Below are 18,163 nucleotides of genomic sequence, written 5' to 3'. Positions count from 1 at the left end.
GAATTTGACTTCTTCTTTGCCTATTCAGATGTTTTTTATTTCTTTTTGTTGTCTGATTGCTGAAGCTGGGACTTCTAGTACTATGTTAAACAGCAGTGGGGATAGTGGACATCCCTGTGTATCAGATAAAGGGCTAGTATCCAAAATCTATAAAGAACTTATCAAACTCAACACCCAAAGAACAAATAATCCAATCAAGAAATGGGCAGAAGACATGAACAGACATTTCTTCAAAGAAGACTTACAAATGAAAAAATGCTCAACATCATTCATCAGGGAAATACAAATCAAAACCACAATGAGATCCCACCTCACACCAGTCAGAATGGTTAAAATTAACAAGACAGGACACAACAAATGTTGGCAAGGATGTAGAGAAAGGGGAACCTTCTTAACACTGTTGTTGGAAATGCAAGCGGTGCAGCTACTCTAGAAAACAATATGGAGGTTCCTCAAAAAATTGAAAATAGAGCTACCCTACAACCCAGCAATTGCACTACTGGGTATTTACCCAAAGATACAAATGTAGTGATCTAAAGGGGCACCTGCACCCCAATGTTTACAGCAGCAATGTCCCCAATAGCCAAACTATGGAAAGAGCCCTGATGTCCGTTGACAGGTGAATGGATAAAGAAGATATGGTATATACTTATACAATGGAATACTATTCAGCCATCAAAAGGATGAAGTCTTGCCATTTGCAACAATGTGGATAGAACTAGAGGATATTATACTAAGCAAAATAAGTCAATCAGAGAAAGACTATCATATGATCTCACTCATGTGGAATATAAGAAACAAAACGGGATCATAGGGGAAAAGAGGAAAAAATAAAACAAGATGAAATCAGAGAGGAAGACAAATCATTAAGAGACTCTTAATCATAGGAAACAAACTGAGGGTCACTGGAGTGGAGGGGGATGGGATAGGCTAACTGGGGGATGGGCATTAAGGAGGGCACATGATGTGATGAGCACTGGGCATTATAGAAGACTGATGAATCACTGACCTCTACCTCTGAAACCAATAATACATTATATGTTAATTAATTGAATTGAAAACAAAAGAAAAAAGAAAAAAAGAAAATCAATTTTAAAAAAGAAAAGAAATGTATCATACTAATGTAAAATGTTAATAATAGGGAAAACTTGGTGTGGGATTATGGAACACTCTGTGCTATCTTCTCAAGTTTTCTGTAAATCTAAAATTGTTCTAAAACATGAAGTCTATTTAAAGAAAAAGAAAATATAGAGGAGAAGAACATCAAAATCACTAGAAAATGTGGGAAAGATAGAAACAGGCAACTCTCAAAGAGGATATAAAAATTTCCCTTAATTACATGAAAAGCTGTTCAACTCCATTCACATTTAGAGAAATGCAAATTAAAACATTGCTTTTTTTGTCTTTCCAGAACATTTTTTTTTCTCTTCTGGAGACTATGGCTCCTTTTGTTAAAAAAAAAAAAAAAAAAAAGTGCTTTTCTACCCAGCTGCATCCCTGTAGTTCTAGTGAAAACTGTCATAACCCCTAGAAATGTCCTCAGCACTCAGTCATTGTCTGTTAATGAATCCTTATCTGACTTAGGAAAGTCCACACTTGAGCAAATGTCTATTCGTGGATGGCTTGAAAGTGGAGGTCTGGGAGAGGGAAGGCGCTTAACGGTCACTGTGGTGGTCATAGTGGAGGCGGCACTGCTGACAGAGGGATCACACAGCTCTCGGGCTGTTTCCCTCACACACGTCAGGACGCTGTATGGGGTCAAGCCCAGGACATGTGATTGCAGCTGCGTGGGAGCCACCCTGACGCTGCTCTCCCTTCCCTACTCACCTGCTCGATATCTATCAGAGTGGAAAGTCCGGACTGGCATTAGTTTGATGTATAGGCCAGCCACCAGGAACTCCTCCCACCCCTCTTTCCCTCTACCTCTGTCTCTGTCCCTCTGTCTCTCACACAGACACACTATTTATTCACCATAAACTTAAGACATGTGGGGAAGAATAGGGTTCACCTCAAAGGCTGCTTGGGCCACATGCATCTCTGGCCTACAGGCTCTGAGAAGGTGTTTATTTGTAGGTTGTGCATACTCGGGCCGTCTACCCAGTGGTGGATGTCGAAGCCCCACTTGCAATATCATTCACCTTCAGTCCTTTTTTCCTTGGTAAATTATAATTTCTCACTTTTCTTAGACTTTTTTTTTTTTTTTTTTTTGCTTTCTAGTATTATAGCCATGGTGGCTTAGTCTTAGATTCCAGCATAGAAATCTCCGGATAGATGAGCCTTTGCAAGTGGGCTCAAGGAAAAGCCTCTAATAACGGTCACTTTCTAGAAGTTCTGTGATGCTGATTAAGCCCAGGCAGCCCAGGAGACTGAAGGAGGTATCAGTGTGAATTTATTGACTTCAAATGAAAAATAGTTGTCATAGTAGATAGAGGACCCCTAGTCAGAATGAAAAGCTTATTCCCCCTCTGTGGTCAAGGTACATGTGATTAAAAGGTCGTCTGGTGAACACAGAAAGCTTAACAAGAGTCATTAGATCAGTCAGATGTTTGTTACTCTCAGGGTTGATGTGTCCATGTCTCCATGGATGGACGTGGTTTTGCCATAGGGACAGAGGGATTGAAGACATGATGCCTCAACCCCCCCCCTCATCCAGAACCAACAATTGCCCTAAAATCCTTAAGTCATATTTGAGTGGAAGACCCAAACACATTAAGAATCCCACAGGAACTGTATTATCAACTAAAAACTACTTGGATACTGTTGTCTGCATGTTATTTTTCTTTTCTTACAAGTCCCACATAAGAGATTGTGAGAAGTCTCAATTATTTTTCAATTAAGCAAAGCTTAAATTATGAAATGTAATCAACTCATCTGCAGTTTATATTTTGACTATTCGCCAAGTTAACTTCATTTCTCACACGGCTTTTATTTTAGAACATTTTCCTGCAAGCTCACAGTATGTTAGTCGTACGAAGTAGCTTGTCTGCCAGAAGGGTTCTAGAAAGGGAGACATCCTTCTATCTTGCTTCTGGTTCATAAACCGACATCCTGACTCTGTAGGGTGGAGTAAAACTATGTTCTTGGGCCCAAATAGGGCAATTGGGTCTGTATTCAAGCCAGTAACTCCTGGACTGTCACTCTAGGGGGTCCTGGGTCGGAAAGAAGGGGTGATTTAACCAATGCAACAAAATATCTACAACTGTTCTATAGAAATTCAACCCAGGGAGGAACAGTCACGTGCCCAAGATGTGTTTACTGATCACTTGGTCAAGTCAAACTTAGGGAAGCCAATGGCTCCAGGAAGGAAGGTCTGGGAACCGGTTTGGCTGGGCAAGATCGTGGCTAAGATATATGGCTTTCAGGGTGGCAGTAGGTGCATCGTTGAGCTTCTGGCCCTGGAGTGACCTTAGGACCAGCAGCATTTGAGCTCTCCGCACCAGTGAAAACATAGCCCCCTGTGCTGGTGGCGGCAGTGGGACAACTGGTGCCAGTTTCTTTATATCGTTGTTTTTGGAAGCTTGGCTGTGGGTCTAGTTCTCCAGCCTTTACCAACAATCCTGTAGCCCCCCCCCCCCCCCCCCCCCCCGCCCAAAGCAGTCCCTTAATAAACTTCCTTTCTGGTCAGTCCTCAGAGTCTGAGTCTAAGTAAGGACTCTGACTATAATGTAAAACTGGTAGACCTGAAATTTCAGGGGTTCTGACATGAAAATAGGTTGTCTGAAAATGAGGTTAGCAGAGAAGAGAGGATGGCTCAGAGATGCTGAGTTAGAGACAGGCTGAGATTTGATGAGCGCTGGGTCCATACTTTCCTGGAGCTAAGATGAATAGATACATAAGCCAATAAATATAATCATTTTTTTTTACACACATCCTTTTGGGTTGGATTATCTGTCATTGCCATTGAAGGCATTCTGATTAATATAGGTTCTTGGTTAATATCCATGTCTATATATTTATGGAGTGTCAAAGAATTTGTGGGTGTTTTAAAACTGCAGCAATCACATGGCTGGTCAGTGATAGTGTGCCAAAAATCACAGGCATTAAAAATGATGAGGAGCAGTAATTTTTACATTTTCTTTTTAGCATCAGAAATCTTTATTTTATTTTATTATTTTTTAACTTTATTTTTTTTATTTTTATAAATATATTTTTTATTGGTGTTCAATTTGCCAACATATAGAATAACACTTGACGGGATGAGCACTGGGAGCATCAGAAATCTTTAAACAGAAACTATATCATCTATCTATCTATCTATCTATCTATCTATCTATCTATCTATCATCTATCTATCTATCTATCTATCTATCTATCTATCGAGAGAGAATATTTTTCAAAAGGCTCCCATTGATGAAGATGGGATCTGGGCTCAAGAGGTGGAGATGGAACTCTGTCCATTCAGCCACACGCCTAACCCTGAAGACCCCTCGGGCATCTCACAGAAAGTTCTAAGTCTCCCTAGCTTGCCCATTTGAAACTGTCTCTTTACACATGAAAATCCAGGGATAGGTAAAAATGTTCAACATATAGTGTTGGAAAGAACAGCAAGTTAAAAAGCAGTAGGTGCACTTTGGTCTCATCTTTGTTAAAAAACAAGCATCCCCATTCATATCTGAAAAAAAATTTAAGAAGACTCATAAAAATATTCATGGACCAGTGGGCTTGCAGGTGACTCTAATTTTTAAAAACTGTATTTCTTCTTTACTAAGATTTACTTTTGAATTTACTAAGATTACCTTTGTGTAGAGAAAATGAAAACTTTTTGTTGTTGTTAAGTTTAACCTTTCTGTAAGATGACTTCCCCTATACTTACGCTCTGATCTCATTACCTTAAAGTAAATCTTTGATGCTAAAGCAAATTAATTTTACAAAGTTATGAGCAAACTGAGAGACATGGCGATGCCTGGGAAGTCATGCATTTAGCAATATTAGTGGCATGCTGAGACTCAGGGGTATTCCAATTCTGAACCAAACTTAGTACTCTCGGTTGCCTTTTTTTTTTCTTCTATTGACTAGAAACCCCAAATTGGCTTCATATTTCTTGAACTAACCAAGGAATTCTTGCTCCTTTCAGAAACATGGCATCTGAATAGACACCATGGCTTTTTGATGCAAATAGATAATTTATTCAATACGAAGGCTTCATCGCCTCTCATCTCTCTCATCAATGTCCTTTGCAGTCTCACTGAGATAGAGTCATTGGATCTGTTCTGGTTCAGTGGTGGACAAAATTAGCCTATATGCAGATCGCGTCTTCCACATTTGCATGGGGAAGAGAAAATTGTTATCAGGCCTTTATTAGCGCCACTGAAGATTTTGCCTCTCAGATTGAAGACTGGTTTTTAAAACTCACGGACACAGAACGAGAGACTCAAACTCCATTCTATTTTCCCCCTCCACACATTCCATCAGGACTTGTATATTTAAAGAAAGCTGTAATGAGAAAACTTCCGGCATGATGGAGTGTAAGGGATGTTGGGAATCCTATAGACTGGTCTTGCTGGTCAAGAAACAAGTGCCACAAAGGCTGTGGCTTGTCAGGGTCACACAGGACAAAGCAGGATTACTCAACTCCAGCTCTCCTCCCTTTGGGGCCATTTTGTTCAGTCACACCACACTACTTGTTATGAAGGAGCTTCCTGAAACCTTCCAAACGGGCTCGAGACTTCTGGTATTTCCATGTAATGATATTTTTTTTCTTCTGGGAACATAGAATTATTAGCTCAAGACCACTGTTCTTTGGCAAAGTATATCAGGGTCACTGGGCCCTTTTTGAAAGGAAGGCTGTGCGTCCACAGTGAGGGTGTGTGAATAATATCTATGCATCTCCTGCAACGAAGCTATAATTGAATATCTCATTGAGGTCATGGTTTTGCCTGGTGGAAAATAATACAAAGGGTCGGAATACACCCTTCTTCATGCAGAGGTCCCACAGAGACTTAGGAAAAAATCATCTGTCATATATATTCCCCTACTGCCAAGCTAAGGGACCTCAGTTCGGGGCTCGGCACAGCCCAGACAGATGAAGATTCTATTCTCCCCTCCAGGCAGAAGAATGCAGGTGATGTGGCTACTGATTGGGAACTCACCGGGTTTGAAGGAAGTGTGCAAGGTTCTACTGTATCGTGCTAATTCCTTCTCACTGCAATAAGGATAACCCATGTAACCCAAATGGGACGTAACTCCAAGTTTAGGCGATCCCTACGGCAACCGTGTGATACAATTATAGGACTTAACAAGCAATTTTAGGGGCACCTGGGTGGTTCGGTCAGTTGAGCTGCTGACTCTTGATTTCAGCTCAGATCATGATCTCAGCATACAGGGAGGGATGGGCCCCGCGTTGGGCTCTGTGCTCAGTGGGGAGTCTGCTTGAGATTCTCTCTCTCTCTCCCTCCCAAATAAGTAGAGAAATCTTTTTTAAAAATTTAAAAAGCAAAAAGTAGTTTTATTTCATATGATTCTTTTATTGGTTCTGCGATGTGGATGCAGATGAGGCCTACGAAGTGCAGAGTGATGAAGTGACAGGCCCGGACCACAGTCCTGGCTCTCCGCAAGGAACGGCTCTTGCGGCCTTAGTCCGTTGCTGATGCAGCTCAGCAATCTTGCAGATACAGAAATAATCAATTCAGGAGGACATAAAGATTAAGCCACAGAAAGTATTCTGTTAAGGGCAAAAATCCCATCGCCTAAACAGTCAGAATGCTGTCCTCACAGGGGCAGAAATGTTCTTCAGCTAAATTTACCAAGTGGCTTCTTTTCACTCTGGCTTTTGGGCAAAACTTTGTAACTTTGGGGGATTATTCCATTCTCTCGGGTGGTGTAAAAACAAAAAAAGGAAAATGTTTATTTTTTTTAATTGTTTCCAAAAAGGGAACAAATGCTTTCCATACTGTTTAATGTGTCATTGGGGTGTTACGTTAGAAAGCAACTGGGTTGTGACAGGCCCTCATTACGGCTGATAGACTCAAAACACCGCACAACTGGAAGTGAAGGCTTCCTCTCTGTGGAGAAGTGTAATTTCAGGTTCTGCCGCAAAATCTTTTAAAGCATCTGGAGACAGGTTCACAGACTGGCAACCTGCAAAGCGGTCTGGGTGACCTCGCCACACAGGAGCAGCTTACAGCGGGGAGAGATGCTGGTCATAACCGCGGATGCGATGCGAGTGTGCTGGCCAGGGCTCGTGCTGGCTTTCCCTTCCAGCCACACTTCAAATCACTCACAGACCCAGTTCTTTTAGGTTCATTTTTAATTTTTTTAAAAATTATTTTATTTATTTATTCATGAGAGACACAGAAAGAGGCAGAGACACAGGCAGAGGGAGAAGCAGGCTCCCTGCAGGGAGCCCAGTGTGGGACTCGATCCCAGGACCCTGGGGTCATGACCTGAGCCAAAAGCAGATGCTAAACTGCTGAGCCACCCAGGTGCCCAGTTCTTTTAGGTTTAATCTCATTCAGTTTCTATATTTCCATGGCTGATTTAGTGAAATAATTACTTTTGTTCTGATGAAGGAAGTCCTTGAATAGTATTCATTCTTTCATTCAATATTCACAACAAATATTTATTAAGTTAGACATGGAGCTGATAGCTGTTTGCAAACCTTGCCCCTCTTTCATCTGTTTGTGTTTTCTCTGGATGCTTCCCTCCATCTAGACGTCTCCCCCACTTTCTCTCCTACCTAACGCCTCCTTATCCTGCATACTCTTCCCTTCTGAAGAGACGTTTTTAGCACACAAAAGTACTTCGATGCCAATACTATTATTTACTCCCCAATGGGAATAGATGAAATCACTTGGGAAGAACATGTCATGTGAACACAGAAGAACTGGTTTATAAGGGATGCATGGAAGAAGCAGTGCCCACAGGTGAGATGGAGCAGAAGGGGCTAGCGAGGTAGAAGAGAGACGGGTAGAAAAGCCTGGAATGACTGTTTCCGGGTGCAGACTGTTCACTGCTGCAGAGAAGAAAGGTAAGCTAAGAAGTGAAAACCGTCATCGGTCTGTACGTGTGTCTGCCTATACGCACGTGGAGTACTGCTGCAATGATTCACAAACATCTAAGATGATGGTTATCTGCAGAGGACTGTAGGCCCCGGGCAGATGAGGAATATTGGTAGAAGATGGACTTTATTATTTTTTTTTTAAGATTTATCTATTTATTTTAGAGAGAGACAGCATGAGCAGGAGGAGAGAGAGGCAAAGCAAGAGGGAATCACAAGCAGGCTTCCTGTTGAGCATGGAGCCCAACTCAAGGGTAGAGAGATCTCCTGACCCTGAAATCACCACCTGCGCCCAAACCAAGAGTCAGATGCCTAACCAAATGAGCTACCCAGGCGCCCCGGAAGATTGACTTTTATATTTTGCATGCCTTCTAAAGTTTCTGAGTTTTGAATTATGTAAATGTAATACATATTCAATAGATTGGATTAACATTGATTAGACTAACTTTAACTCTCTTATTAATGTTCATACCAAATTAGCAAAATATACAAACTTCCAAAATTTTCATATGAAATTAAAATTGAGTTTAATGGGTCAAATGATCTATTCAATGCTTATATGAAATCTGTGCAATGAAGCCTTTGTAAAAATTGGTGAAGTATACCAGAAATACCAGATTTACAGGTATCTAATGAGGGATCAAATCTTTATGTTTTTCATGGAGTTTGTCTAAGAATTAAGAATGTTTTAAAAAGACAATGTTCCATTTGGGGAAATGAAGTGAAGAAAATATACAACCTTTTGCTTTCCAACGAATATTTGTCTAAATGTTATTCAAAAGTTCCGATCAGGTAGGCTTAGGATTTTTTTCTTGTTTATATGTACTATACTCTATTATTATGGATTCTTAGTACTGCCTATTGAAAAACTTCTTTCAATGTACTGGTTACATGTGGTAATTTCTGTATATTAAAGCTTTTGCCATGTTTCGATTCAATTGTTGTAGTTGCTATTGCTTTCTGTATCAAAACCCCCTTGTGGGGTCTTGGGATGACACCCAACCCGTCATATCCTCCTTTCTGGGTGTATTTGTACCTAAATAGCAGATGGTTTTCCACTGATTTTAGTTGAGCAGTCTGAACTAAATTCCAATTTTAAAAAAATGTTTTTTTAATAAAGATCCAGAATTAGGAAATTCAGTAAAAAGAATTAGATCCAGAATTAGGAAGTTCAGTAAAAATCATAGTACCTATTCTTTTTAAGAAGTAGTAAAACATTCTTTTTTATATGAACTTTTCTGAGCTTCCAAAAGGAATTTCTAAGAACCTAACAGTTAACTTTTTAAAAGTAAGATTTTCTTGCGATGGTTAAATTTCATACTTCTACCTAAGAGAAATCCTTAGGGTGTATAAATGGATGTGTATTAGATTTCAATTTAGTAATTCCAAAGGGTGATAAAGGGACATACTCCATCTTCAAACAGTTTTTGAAGCCTGGTTGGCATATATGAGTCCATAAGAAAAAAAAAAATCAAAAACCCAACATGTGATTCATTCACTATTTTAAACATAATAACAGCATAATCTACATTTTGTTAACTATAAGAGAAAAACAAAGTGATTTTCCAATTTTGTTTTTCTCTTTAAGATAAAGCCCAATCAAATCATTTTTTATACTATTTATATTGAAAATTTGTTTCCTCAGTTGAATTAGGACAGGCTATGATACCCTGCAGTAACAGACGAATCCTGGAATCTTTAGAACTTAACACCACAAAGGTTTATTTCCTGTTTATAAAAATTCTAATGCAAGAATGATACTGTCAGCTGTGTAGTGACTCAGGGATTCGGGCAGCTTCCGTCCTGTGATTTTGCCGTCTCAACATGTGGCCTTGATTCCTGTGGCAGAGGCACCTTTACCTCCCCTTATAGATCAATGGCCAGAATCAGTCGCATGGCCATAATCTAACTATAAGAAAAGCTGTAAAATGCTATTTTTCTGGTGTTAGAAAGAGAAGAGGAACACAAAGCATTGCCTTTGCTGCAGGTTTTTTTTTTTAATATTTTATTTATTTACTTATGAGACACACACACAGAGAGAGAGAGAGAGAGAGAGAGAGAGGCAGAGACACAGGCAGAGGGAGAAGCAGGTTCCCTGCAGGAAGCTCGATGTGGGACTTGATCCTGGGACTCCAGGATCACAACCTGGGCTGAAGGCAAGGGCTCAACTGCTGAACCACCCAGGCATCCTTTTCTTTCTTTCTTTCTTTCTTTCTTTCTTTCTTTCTTTCTTTCTTTCTTTTTTTTTTAAAGATTTTATTTAGTTGGCTGCGGTTTGAAATGCAAATCCTTTGAAAGGACTTTTTCTAGTATCGAATATCCTTGGTAAAGGATGAACCTCCAATGACTGAAACCAAATCAGAGCTTTACTCATCTCTGATTCCTTCTCTTCATGATGGAAATGTTACAATAACCACATACTTACTGAGAGCTGACCATCTAATTATGGGACTTGGGAACCTCCCTGGCTTATTATTGCCTTCAAGATTTAATGTTACCATTTGTTTTACTTTGATTGGATATTGTAAATAAGGAGGGACCAGAGATATAAGAATGTACTAGTGGATAGTACTGCCAAGCAGAGAGAGTCTCTCATGATTTTAGTTTCGCTTTTGAAAATACTACCATCAAAACTGATGCATGCCTTTAATAATAAAGATGGTCTTAAAACTTTTACTGCATTAAGTATTTGATGGAGTTGAGAGCCTACGTTAACAAAAATGAAATTATATCTAATAAAAATACTCTATAAATGTCACAGAGATAAATGAGGTATTTTCATAACTTAAAATTCTCGCTCTTCTGGGAGCATTTTTAATGTAAAATAAGAATCAAAATCGTCCCCACATTTTATAGTTTCAGGCCACTTTGAACTCTACCAGAATGCATTTTTTTTTTTAAACAAAACTTTCCTTTCCAAACTTCCAAGTGTAGTCTGAGAAGGTTGAAATATTTGCTGTTGGTTTGCTTTATTAATGCGAAGACATACTGGGTACAAAAGAGAATCAAAAGCTATATATCTAACATACCTAGACTTTTCCTTGGCACACAGGGCACTTGGAACAGACCATATAGCTGTCATTTGAGGTCTTTGGGTTGACCTACAGGTATGACATAAGGGTTATATATGGTAGGTGGCCTGGCAGGTCTGAGCATTGGTAAAATATTTATGAGTGCCAGCTTTGCTCCTAGACTCTTTATGGTCTCAAGTAACAGGTGAAATCCCAAAAAGTAACTTTATTGTTGGAAGTGATGGAAAGTTTCACTTTAGCGAAAATAATAAATGCACAGAGAAAGGAGCGAGAAAATAAAGCTTTTTAAAAATTCCATGAAAGAGATTTCTCATCTCATATTGCTATTAACAACACTGATGATCACCTGAATGGCTCAGGGGTTGAGCGTCTGCCTTTGGCTCAGGGCGTGATCCCAGGGTCCCAGATCGAGTCCCACATCAGGCTCCCTGCAGGGAGCCTGCTTCTCCCTCTGCCTGTGTCTCTGCCTCTTTCTGTGTCTCTCGTGAATAAATAAATAAAATCTTAAAAAAAAAAAAGACAACATTGATGACAAAGGCTAACTTATAAAGAAGGGGAAACATGGCAAGAAGCACATTTTGAGCTCCTGGCTCCTATTGACTGAGAAAGAGAGAGACAAAAAGATTTTTGTTTAATTCCTGCAGCCCTTAGTTATGCAAAGTCATAACTGTGGACCAGGGTGCTAGGGAGCTTGTTGCATGAAAGAGGAAAAGAGCTCAGAAAAAAAGTAGCTCTCTTCTATAAGCTATTCTTCCCAGCGTCATAACAAGGAACAGAAAACATATATCTTTGCCGTGTTCTAAAACATAAGGCACAGGAATCATTAAACCCAATAAGCAGAGGAGTCCAGAGAGAGCCGGCCATGCAACCCAAACTGGATTAAGTCTTCCAGTGGTGAGCACAGCCATTAGAGTCAAAACGAGCAGAATGAAAAGAGAGATTTGGGAGAAGTCTGTGAGTGCCCTTAAATTTAAGGCTTGAAGGACTAAGTCATGGATCTTCTAGCTGGTGGTCCAAGGTTATAACCCCTTTTAAGGTCAGTAGAAGACAGGGTCATTTTACTGTTTTAAAAATGTATGTACATGCATGTATATTATAGTCATATAACTTCCAGCTAAAGTGAGGGTAATAATTAATAAGACTGTACCTAGAGTAGACATATTAGTTATTTTCATAAACCATCCTTTATGGTTTATATATATAACCATATATATATATATATATATATACATATATAGTTTATATATATAATCCTAAATTGGCAGTTCAGTATACATTTTACTGCTTGCCTGTCTGTTTTCCAAAATTATGAATTAAATAACCCTTGAGGTATTATAAAAACCATAATACCTACCTGACATGGACATAGCCATTTGATAATCTAGTGTCCTGATAATACTCCATAGTCAGTGATTGATCCTTAGTTGACATGCTTATGGAAATAGGTTCCTAAGTGTTTTCTGAGTAGAGGTGGGGCCTGGGGGATCCCTGGGTGGCGCAGCGGTTTGGCGCCTGCCTTTGGCCCGGGGCGCGATCCTGGAGACCCGGGATCGAATCCCACGTCGGGCTCCCAGTGCATGGAGCCTGCTTCTTCCTCTGCCTGTGTCTCTGCCTCTCTCTCTCTCTCTGTGTGACTATCATAAATAAATTTAAAAAATTAAAAAAAAAAGAGGTGGGGCCTGGCTTTGACATCTGCAGGGTGTTGCACCTGCAAAAAATGCTTTGACTGACCAATAATGTGATAAGTGGGTAACCATCACTAGAGAAGGCCTTTTGGAAGGAATGTATTCACCATCTACCTCTCCTGTTACCTATTCAAGAATATCTACGGATTGCCTACATTGTACAGTCATTTGCGTAAGTAGGACTGACTCCTTGCCTTTAAGATGATTATAACTTAGAAGGAAGATAAATGATCAACGTAAGGCAAATGTGCAATTAATTTGAAGGAATGAGCCAAGTTAAAATTCAGTTTTGGAGAAAACCACGTCTGTTTTGAGAATTCAAGCAAGGATGGTTAGGTGGGACGGGCTGTGAAATCAAAGAGCCCTTTCAAGAAAGAGCTTTGCTTCTCTACCATGATTCCTGAACGTTTTTACCCCAGCAGAACTGACAGCTCCTGACTTCCTCCCCTGTTGTACCACAAATGGCTTTCAGTACAAATACTTTTAATTTTGTTGCTTACTTTTATTTTTCCCCCTCAAAATTCTGTCTTGCTCATCTTTGTATTACCACTCCCTAGGATAGTTATCTATTCCTAACAGGGATTTAGATGATGGATAGTTTTATCTGCCATTGGGGTTGATCTTGGCCTAGGGGTTATCTGCACTTTAAGAGTGTGTTGGCTATGAAAGCAGCTGGAATAGTTAGGTTGGCTCCACACAGATTAATGATAACTAGGGTATGTTTTTCATCCGCTCCATAGTACTGGCACAGTACTTTGCCAAGGATATAGTTTTTGCTCAATCAATACATACAATTACTTGTTACTTAGACAAGCTAAGGCAAGTGCTAGTGCTTGCTTTACTTGACACAGCTCATGGTTGCTGTTTAAAGTAGATGTAAAGAACGTGCAAAAAGAGTAACCCTAGATACAACATTGGCTCTCCAAGAAATGCTCAATCTCTTTCCTCATCAAAGAAGTGCAAATCAAAACCACACTGAGACATCATTCACCTACCCATTGGCAAAGATCAGGAAACATAACAGTATTTTTAAGAAGATTCATGTGAAAAACTTGTGCAAACTAGACTAGTAGTTACTGGAAAGCAATCTGAGCATAGGTATCAAAGTTACAAGTGTATCATCCACTCTTTGACTCAGGAATTCCATTTCCAAAGAGGTTGGGATCAATATTCTGACATGTGGGAAATGAGGACTTGGCAAAGTTATTCGATGTAGCATTGTGTGTGAGAGAAAAATGTCAAGCCACCTAAACGTGTAGTCAGTAGGTGTCTGGTCAAGATACTGATTCTTGTTATTGCGGAATCCTGTGCAGTCATAAATAGAATGGAGTTTTCTTTTTCTGTATTGGTGGAAGAAGAAATCGCTATAACGTGCTAAGGAAAAAGAGGAAAAGTGCAGAAGAGTTTGTTATAATTATGCTATTCTTTGTGTAAAAGAAGGGAAAAAAGGATGTGTGTGTGTCTTCTAGAGATGCAAGAGGCATGTCCGCAAGACAACAGAAGAAACTAGCAGCACTGATTTGCCCTTGAGGAGGGGAACTGGGTAGCTAAGAGGCAGGGATGGGCAGCAGAGTTTTCACCGTGTGCTCTTACATTTTTGAAATGTAAAACCTTACGACTATACGGTCTATACAAAAATTAAATAGAAACAAACACACGACAGCAGATGCGGTGGTTCCCGGCAGGGAGCAGCTGTTGCCATGGTCACCTGCAGCAGCTGTCACACTGCTGTGGTCACCTACAGTGACATCTGCTGGTGCTTCCCAGCTATTCTAGGTCCGTGATTTTCAAGCTGCTATTTTGAAAACGGGTCGTGCAATCGAGTGAGTGAGTCCAGCTAGCATTGGCGAGAAAAAGAGAAATCACACAGAGCAGAACATTTCGGAGGGCATAGCCAATAGTAAAGGTAAGTCCTGTTGTGTGGACTTTGGTTTGATTTTTTATGTGCATATGCGCTCTGACGTAACCCAGCTCTCTTACTGTGCTAAAAAATGTTAGAGAGCCACCATCCACAGTGGTGACCTTTCTCAGCCAATCTAGACTTCGGTAGTTCCTCTTGAGCAACCACTATTTAATAGGGAAATTCCCTTCAAGGTGGAGCCAGGATTTTCAGACTGTGGATGTGGGATTCCCACCTTTTCAGGCAGGTCCCTCTGCTTATGTCTCTATTACTACCATACAGAGTCTCCAGGTTGTGGGTCTCCTCACCTCAAAGCACATCCATTTTTTAGGGGAGTACCTTCCTCCCCAAGTCAACAGGGCTCTTTGGGGTCTAGATGGGGTGATGGGGACCAAGATCCAACCTGGGGTCCTCCGTGTATTCCGAGCTTCAGGGACCCTGTTGTAGCACCTTCCCTTCTCAGGGTACCCCGATGCCTTGGACCACGCAGCTGCACCATCAGTGATGTCCTTCTCTCCATCTCTGCTTACTCCATTCTAGTTTCCTTCAAGACACTGTCCAGTGCTATTTCCTCCATAGAACCTTCCCTCATTTCCTCAGCTCAGAGTGATTTCTCATGTAGTTGTCATGCTCTCTTAATGGTCACCGAATGTAACCTGGTTCAGACTGAGTTCAAGCAAAGGGCATAATGAGCTCAACTAATTAAAAGTTTAAGAATAGTTCGGATCCACCAGCTGAAGCCCTCATCAATGTCCAGCCATTCTCTCTCTCTCTCTTTCTCTCTCTCTTTCCTTTTGCCCCCCATTCCCTTTGCTTTCCTCCATGTTGGCTTAATTTTTGAATATGCTTCTTTTTTAATGCTTCTTTCACGGAGGCAAAATGTCTCTGGAAGCTCAATGGTCATGTCCAACAAGTTGAATTCCGACAGGAAGAAAGGCCTTGTTTTTCTCACGGGTCTACCAGAGAAGCTTCAGGAATGTGTCCCACTGCCTAACTTGGGTTATGTGTTCAGCACTTGGACCTCATAGCCACGAGGTTACAATTTACTCATTGGCCAAACTCAGATCACATATTCACCCCTGGAGACGGGCCAGCCCACCAGTGGAGAAGCAACTACGTGGAGAGGAGAAAAGGACGGTTCCTGAGTGCAGATTGAGAGTGCTGTCCCCCGAGGGAGGGGAATGACAAAAGAGACAAAAACAGCAGAGGTCCTTGGCAGATCATAATCTGGAAGGTGGAGACGTCCCTCGCCCGCATGTTGTCCCATGGGACTGCCCAGCAAAGCACCGTTGGAGGTTAACCCGTCAATCCTTACGGAGTAACCCATCCTATTCAATTGCCTTGCACAGTTTGGGCCTCTGCATGATGTGCTTTCCCTCAGGATTCTCTTCTATTCTAACTCATTCTTACGGGCAGCTGAGGAATCCATCAGTCTATAAACTCTGTGCCAGCAATGGGGCTACTGAATCCATGGTTTTTTGCCCCGTCAATGTTGGCCAAGGATTTTAATCAGGACAGACACTTAGAATCTACGAAAGGAGACTGCACACCTGCTGGGGAGCATGTCTCACACTCCTGCTCCAGCTCATTCTTTCTCAGGAAGCAAAATGTTTTTAAAGAGAAACATCTTAACACATCTGGTGTGATGTTCTAGTTATCCAGTTTAAGCCACACACACACACACACACACACACGCACAGACGCACACGCACGCACATGCACACCGTGGTATCATCTGTTTTTCTTTTATACGTTTTAGGAGGCTCTGAGAGCTATTTCCTAACATATGTCAATTCACCACCTGCCAGTTCCTAAGTGATAGCCCTGCAGCCGGGCCGGGGGATCTCCGGTTAGAACTGCCTTCACTTTGGAGCTGTCAGTAATATGTTTACTCCAGGGGGAGCCGATTTCCCTCACTTGAAGAAGACATGTGAATTAGAGGCACAGGGAGGAGGAATAAGCTGGATGATGTCTTTACAGCCATGCAGGAGGGAGTATAGCAGAGAGAGGTTCCCCAAACAAGCAATAGATGAGAAAGCCTAGTCAGAGGTCACAGATTAAACTGCTTCTCCTGGGGAACGCCTGCTTCAGTAAACCGCATCCTAATTTCTCCTTGTTATTCAATATCAAGGGTGTTTGCAAACAGAATTAAGATGTATTAACCACATCTAAGAGTACCCAACCATGTCTAAGGCTTCTCTTACATTTCTCCTCTTTTTTAATCCTTTGATGGAATTTGAAGTTGCATCAGTGAGCTTCAATTTCTGTCTGGAAATTCATAACAGAATGCTATTTTGACATTTATTCTGAAAGAGGTGGCCTACGTGTTGGTCCTAGGAGAGATCAATATTTTTACCTGCCCTAAGATAATCTGGTCCTGAATTTAGTGGTTCAACAGTGTTAAGACCTAGCAAATCAGGGCCTCCATATGATTAGTGTCATTTGTTCCCCCTCATCCTCCCCACCCCAATAACATTAATGCATTTTGTTTCATTGGATTTTATTTATTTATTTTTAAAGATTTTATTTATTTATTCATGAGAATACACAGAGAGGAGAGAGAGAGAGAGGCAGAGACACAGGCAGAGGGAGAAGCAGGCTCCATGCAGGGAGCCTGATGTGGAACTCGATCCCAGATCTCCAGGATCAGGCCCTGGGCTGAAGGCAGCGCTAAACCACTGAGCCACCCGGGCTGCCCTGTTTCATTGGATTTTAAAGGAGAGGCATGGCCATGGACTCATTAAGGTCAAGCTAACTGTATGTCATTATTGCTATATCCCTTATGTCAAACCATGTGCTTGACACATACTAAGTGTAGAATAAATGAACCAACCCTGTCCTGAAATTCTGAGATCCAACATTTGCTCTTAGAGTCCTCAAGTTGGGTATCTTAAATAGTCTTGCATAAATTATAAAAAACAGCACATTGACTTTGATTATAGAAAAAGAAGAAATGAGTTCTCAGGATTGGACTTTCATAGGACAACTTTATTGGGAGTTCTTTCTAAATAAAGGTGGAAACTCACATGTACTCTGCACCAAATACTATTTATGTTAATCTATATTTAATAACTATATATACTATAGTTATAGTATACTATATATATAGTATATATATATAGTATATATAGTATAGTTATACTATATATGTTAATTTATATTTAATAACTTTTCAGTGAAGATAGTGGTTTTGTAAGGGTAGTGGAAAGAGAAGGAACTTTGGAGCCTAAAGGTCTGGAGCTGAAATGTGGGATCCACTCCTTATACTTATTTAACCTCTACTTCCTGGTCTTCAAAATAGGCATAACAATAAGGCCTGTTGTAATAAATTGAGGACAATCATCATCATCATAATAATAAAAGCTTAGCAAAGTGCCTATTCCTTGTGGTCACTCACTAAGTGGTAGTCACCATGATCCATGTTATAAGTGTTCTGATATTATATAGTACAGAAGACAAGACTCGGTTACATATAACCCAAGCCCTTTAAAGCTTTCTAAGTTAAAGCCAAACTCCATCCAATGCTATGTTAGTCACCTAGCAAAATGGT

General features: G+C 40.6%; 1 long non-coding RNA gene across 11 annotated transcripts in view; it reads left to right on the top strand.

Annotated features, from left to right (window-relative positions):
• Positions 1 to 18,163, top strand: part of LOC140611497 (uncharacterized) — a 48,034-nt gene that overhangs the window by 18,051 nt on the left and 11,820 nt on the right. For 7 of the 11 annotated variants that reach the window (XR_012012690.1, XR_012012662.1, XR_012012673.1 and 4 more), the window contains one exon: positions 14,481 to 14,619. The exons of 2 other annotated variants lie outside the window; for them this stretch is intronic. This is a non-coding gene — a long non-coding RNA (uncharacterized lncRNA). Of the gene's footprint in view, positions 1 to 8,161; positions 8,935 to 14,480; positions 14,620 to 18,163 lie in introns of those variants that run through there. 2 more of the 11 variants (XR_012012694.1, XR_012012651.1) reach the window with 1 other exon arrangement.

The sequence above is a fragment of the Canis lupus genome, chromosome 2, assembly GCF_048164855.1.
Source record: "Canis lupus baileyi chromosome 2, mCanLup2.hap1, whole genome shotgun sequence".
Taxonomy (NCBI): Eukaryota; Metazoa; Chordata; class Mammalia; order Carnivora; family Canidae; genus Canis; species Canis lupus.
This window is presented reverse-complemented; position numbering and strand designations above follow the sequence as displayed.